The sequence below is a fragment of the Gekko japonicus genome, unplaced genomic scaffold, assembly GCF_001447785.1.
Source record: "Gekko japonicus isolate JY-2015 unplaced genomic scaffold, Gekko_japonicus_V1.1 scaffold7267, whole genome shotgun sequence".
NCBI classification, from domain to species: domain Eukaryota; kingdom Metazoa; phylum Chordata; class Lepidosauria; order Squamata; family Gekkonidae; genus Gekko; species Gekko japonicus.
The window spans coordinates 1-6,046 of record NW_015168247.1 but is presented as its reverse complement, the minus strand read 5'-3'; positions in this window follow the sequence as shown (position 1 = coordinate 6,046).

Genomic DNA, 6,046 nt, shown 5'->3' with positions numbered 1-6,046 from the left:
TCATGAGCTTGAGTCAATCAATCAATCAATCAATAGACCTTTATTGGCATATAATGAGCTTGAGTCTATTTCTGTGTTCTGAAGCATCACAAAATATTGTGGTTCCTTAACAGAAGCACAATATGGCTTTCTTTTTGTTGACAATTTATTTCTTTTGTATTTCCCGACACCTTACCTGTATAATAACTGAGGAGTATGACGAGAAATACGGCCCTGGTCATGGTGAAAGGCAAAAGGAGTCCAAATCTGTGGCGTTATCTACCTGAAGCCCTCTCCTTTCTTTCTTAAATCCTCCAGGATCAGACCAGTGGTTCCTCATGCAAATTTGTCCTTGACCTGGCTGAAAATACTACACCTCCTCTGTAGGGATGATCCTGTGTAGCCAAGCCAATGACTAAGGAACGTATTTGCATAAAGAAAACTTTTTTTAAAAAAGGAAGAGAAAAGGTCCCTTGCTTTGTCCAGGATAAAAATGAGGCTGTAGTGGCATAATTCGCAGTGATAAAGACTAAGAAGGGTAACTGGGAGTAGTATGATGGGGATAGATGAATCTGCAGAGGAGAAATAGGAGGGGATCGGGTAAAACTTTTCCAATCCCATATCCAAAAAGCTGAAAAGGGACAACTGACGAAGAGGAGTAGAATTTTCTCTAGCAAATTTCTCCAGCAGTTCCCCTGCCTCCAGTGAGAAGGGATCAGGTCTTTTCCCCATCAATGATCTTTCTCATGTCTGATAAGTATGTGTGTCTATTGAGTGGAGTCTCTGCTTCTATCCCTCTCCAGTTTCAGGGACAGGTGGGGTGGAGGAACAAACCTAGGACATTACCTACATTCAGTCCTGGTCTCTAAAACCCTTCTGACTCACCACCAGCATGTGCCTTTGCCTCTCTCCCATGCAGGGCAGGATACCTACTGAAAGGCTTTGTATATACCCTTCTTTCCTGCCTGCCCACCAGTATCAGCAAACAAAACCACTGCCTGGTGAGCACAGCCCCAGAGAATGAAATACGGTTATGGAAATACAGAATCCATGCTTGCACATTATTAGGAAGCCCTTCCAACATCCCTGTTACACACATGTCTGCTGAGTCATCTCCCCCTGATGCCCCTCTTGCTTTCCCCTCCCTGGGAAACTGGAAGGTTTCTCACAAATGTGTGCAATAACTCCATGGCAATTCAGAGCATTTATTGTATTTGAAAATGGGCATGATTTAACCTGAATCATATTTCTTTTTGACTGCATGTTGTCAGACCTCCTACATTTTCAAGTAAGCCTTGTCCATGGCTCTTATGACAGGCACTGATCAAATTTAACTTGAAATGCTTCTAAATTCTTCACTCTAGGGAGAAACAGTGAAAGTTTTTGTCTCAGTTCCCTCCACATCCCGTTCAATATGATACAGAAACTTCAACTTCTCCAAAAACCTGCAGCAAGAACGTTAAGAGCATTAATCTGCTATCCCTGTGCTGCAAGATCTCCAGTGGTTCACAGTCTGTTTTCCAAAGTGCTACTTTTGACCAATGAAATCATAAATAGTTTCAACCCCATTTAAAGCATTGGTCTTCAACCATACCATATCTGGAGCCCATCTTCAACTCCCAGGTGGCAATATGAGACCCACTGAACTTCAAGCATATGACAGGGATGACATGAAATCACTGTTACGTGGCAGGGAGAGAGAGAACCAGACTTATGACCTCACCAGTACCAAGGCCAGGATCATGGGCACCTGACCAGAGACCAAGGAACAAGGCACAGTAGCCAAGCACCAGGAGGTATACTCAACAACCCAAGGATCAAAGTCAAGGAGGAACCCTCACCTCCACTGAGTCACCTCATCTCATCCTATTTGTGTTCTGCATTTGGAGGTATATGCTGTTTTCCAGCTGTTGAGAATCAGATACATAATCAAATGTTTGAAACAATCTCCTAAATCAGGAGATTAGGAACTTTTTGGACTGGTGTCTCCAGCCCAATAGGAGTTGATGGATCTTGCTTTCTGTTGGTTGGATAATCATGTTGCTTGGCTCTGCCCACTGATGGTGTAAATGATATGGCACACAGTTCTGTCTTGCATTGATACTGAAGCACAAAAGAGAAGGGAATAAGTGGGATTGTCATAAGGTTTCTCTGAAGAGGTCAGATCCTAAATTTGGTCTCACTTCAAAGCGATCAGTTTTCTTTGCTTCAGTGCAAGCACCTGCTAAACTCAGGGCCTTGAAAGGGAAGGGAAAAGGTCTTTGTCTCAGTTCCCCTTGTAAATGTGTCACTGTTGAGTAACCATAGACACCATCAATGCACCACAGTAGTAATCAGCTTCATCTTCAACCTGGATGCTAGCAATGGTCAAGTAGCAAGTGGCAGGAGTTGTGCTCATGTAATTCTGCCCACTATGGAGAAACTGGAACAAAAGGTTTCTTTACAGCCAGGACAGCAAACTTTGGAAGGCAAGAGAATGCAAAATATTTTTTAAAAATAATTACTGCATAGTTCAAGAGGAGAGTTGAACCTCAACGGCTGGATCCAATGAATTGCCATGATGAGGCAACCTCCAGATAGCCCAGGTCTATATGTGTATTGTAATAGTCTATGAATCGTTAGCATCAGAAACATACAAAGCTGAATACAAATATTATTTCAAGTTCAAAAAACGTGTATCTATTTATAATATGTTCCTTATCCACCTCTCAGGGCTGTTGTGAGGCTAAAATGCTGGATGGGTATGACAAGAACATAAAAGGAAACCTACACTTTCATAATGGTACAGGGAGCTATACACCCTGGGATGAGGGTGTTATAGGAAGAGAACTATACAAAAATAACCAATAAAAATGGGTTGTCTTAACTGATGCCATTAAATTCCAAGCTGTTTCACAGCTTCTTGCACTTCTGCAAAAGTGGAAGATGTTCTGAGCTGGAGCAAACATCCAATCACTTCCTGGCATCCTGACTCAGCAGCATTTCAGTGGCTTCTCTCCCACATTTAACATTTTGGGACAGACAAGACACCATGGAGACATGAGAGAGTCCAGGGTGCTCTTGGAGCCGTGTACTACCCAGGCACTTTCTGTCCTCACACGGTGGCATTGGTGGGGTGGATTATGTAGAGGGATGCATTTGGGGCAGAGGTGGATGCTCCTTTCTTGGAGAAGGAGGTGGGATTTCACAGCCTTTTTGTACATGCCAACAGCCCCATTCGAACAACATCAGGCTCACATCACATTTCACTCTGCAGTCACTCTTGCTTCCCCTCCCTGGGGAGGAAGAGTGCACGTTTTTGACGAAGTTCCTCATGAGATTTTACCACCGTGGCATTGGCTAGCCCCGCCGGGCCACATGTAACAGTAATAATCAGCCTCGTCTCCAGCCTGGAGATTACCAATGCTTAGATAGCCAGTGTTGCCTGATTCAGAAACACTGAACCGATCGGAGACCCCGGTTCCCCTGGTGCTGCTATACAAGAGAAACCGAGGGGCCTGGCCAGGTATCTGTTGAACCCAGCCAAAGGCATTCTTGTTACTGCTGATAGTGCAGGGGAGTTTCGTCGTTTGTCCAAGAGAGCCAGACTGTGAGGGAGGCTGAGTCAGGGTGTGCTGTGAACTGGCACCTTGGCAAGAAAGAAAGAAAGGCAAAACCATGAGCTTGATTCCATTTCTCAGCTCCGAAATATCAGCAGACACTGTGTTTTCATGACAGAAATACAGCATTGCTTTCTTTCTGTCACCTTACCTGAGCCATAACTGAGGAGCGTGACGAGAAACAGGGCCCAGGCCATGGTGGAAACCAAAAGGAGACCGAATTTGGGGAGCTAGAAGTTGTCTAGCTGAAGCCCTCCCTTTTCTTTCTTAAATCCTCCAGAACCTGAAGAAGGGCTCCTCATGCAAATAGGTCCACGCCCACTGGCTTCTCCCAAAAAGGCTGCACTTCCTCTTGAGAGATGATCCACTGTAGCCAAACCCATGACTAAAGAACCCATCTGTGTGAAGAGGTGAACAAGAGAGATTTCCTTTTCCAGGATGAAGAAAGATCCAACAATATACTAACCAAATTCACAGTGGGGAAGGCAAAGTAGGGGAATTGTCAACAGAAATCCATTACCCCAGGAAAGATGGGATTCCCTTACAAGTAATGGGAGGATGGACGAGATTGCAGGGGGTAAGAGGGGTAAGAGGAACAATGCTTAATCCATCCAATAGCTAATACTTTGAAGGGATGTGCAGTGAGAGAATCCCTCTCCTGATTTCTCCAGCCAATTTTCTCCTGCAGTTCCCACGCACCCAGCCTCATTCCAGGATGGTAACAGTCTGGGAGGAAAGTATCCTGGCCATTTAATAGAGGCTTCATGTGTAGAAATGGGCAGCTGAAGCAATTCACAGCACAGGGACGTTTTCAGCAGGGATGGTTCTCCTTGTGCCTGCACTTGTATTCCGCTGCTGCTTCCCCTCATTTCCGCAAACTTTTTGCAGTCCCCGGCACAAAAATGTAGTCTATTCCCTGTTGCTCTGCAGCATCCAATAGCTAATACTTTGAAGGGATGTGCAGTGAGAGAATCCCTCTCCTGATTTCTCCAGCCAATTTCTCCTGCAGTTCCCACGCTCCCAGCCTCATTCCAGGATGGTAACAGTCTGGGAGAAAAGTATCCTGGCAGTTTAATAGAGGCTTTATGTGTAGAAATGGGCAGTTGAAGCAATTCACAGCACAGTGACGTTTTCAGCAGGGATGGTTCTCCTTGTGCCTGCACTTGTATTCCGCTGCTGCTTCCCCTCATTTCTGCAAATGTTTTTGCAGTCCCAGGCACAAAAATGCAGTCTATCCCCTGTTGCTCTGCAGCACTGAACTTCCCTGTTTACGGGAATTCCCATGCTGCGCTGCAAGAGAGAGCAACCTGCATTTTTGCTCCTGGGACTGAAGAAACATCTGCGGAAATGAGGGAAAGCAGCAGCAGAATACAAATGCAGGCACAGGGAGAACTCTCTCTTGTGAAACCATCAGTGTTTGGCGGCCCTATGCCTTTGTGTTCTTCTTACTGTCTCTGTCTCACGGCTGGCTGGGATAAATGTTGTATGTTTGTTTTCAAGCCACAGGCTTCAGTTCTGGGAACTGGGTCTGTGCCTTACAAAAAAAAAACCCAACAGTTCATAAAATAGTTCCAGTTTTACTTGAAAAGAAATCCTTGCAAACAGCTTTGAAATGCAAAGAAAGTCAGCCGTTAGCCCAAAAGAAAGAAAAAAGTCACTCTGCTTGGTTTGTCTCTAGTCAGTTGGGAACCCTCCCTGTTTAGAGAATGAAGAAGCTGGACTGAAGGGGGGGGAACACAAAACTGCAAAGCAAGCAAAACTGGACGGGGAAATCACCCCCTTGGCCTGAAGTGGCCTCAGAACAGGGAATTTCACACAGAGATTCGCACCCCCAGGATCTACAACAGACATTCTTGGAATTACATTCTTGAATTTGCAGGGGAGCCCTGGGAGTAACAGGAAGAATGCTTAATCCATTCAAAATCCAACAGTTTGAAGGAATTTACGGGGAAGGGGGATTCACCTCCTCTTTTTCTCCAGCCAGTTTTCTCCGGTAGTTCCTGTAGACCCAGACCATTGTAGGGATGCCAGCAGACCTGGAGAAAGATGCCCTGTCCCTTGAATAGAGACTACAATCACACGAGTCTTTAGAACTGACATAGGAGCAAACGCCTGACGGATCAAAAGGGAGCGATCAGACAGCAAGATCTAGGAAACATCCTGCAGGCGTTGGCAACCCATGCTGCTCTACTACAGAGTTAAAAGACACCGGGGAATGTCCGGCCCTAACCAGTTCTGAAGGGTCACAGACAGACCTTCCCCTGTCTGATCATGCAAGCACACTCTCATGCCGTTGGGATGGTCTGATCATTCCATACTGACTCCATGCCATTCCCCCCCCCCTTTCACAGTATGCACATCATTGCATACTCCATAGGGGGCCCTCAGTGCGGAGGTGCGATTCCTCATTGATGTGCAAGGGAAATAAATGGTAAAAACATGACTCATCCACAGTTGCATCTGATCAC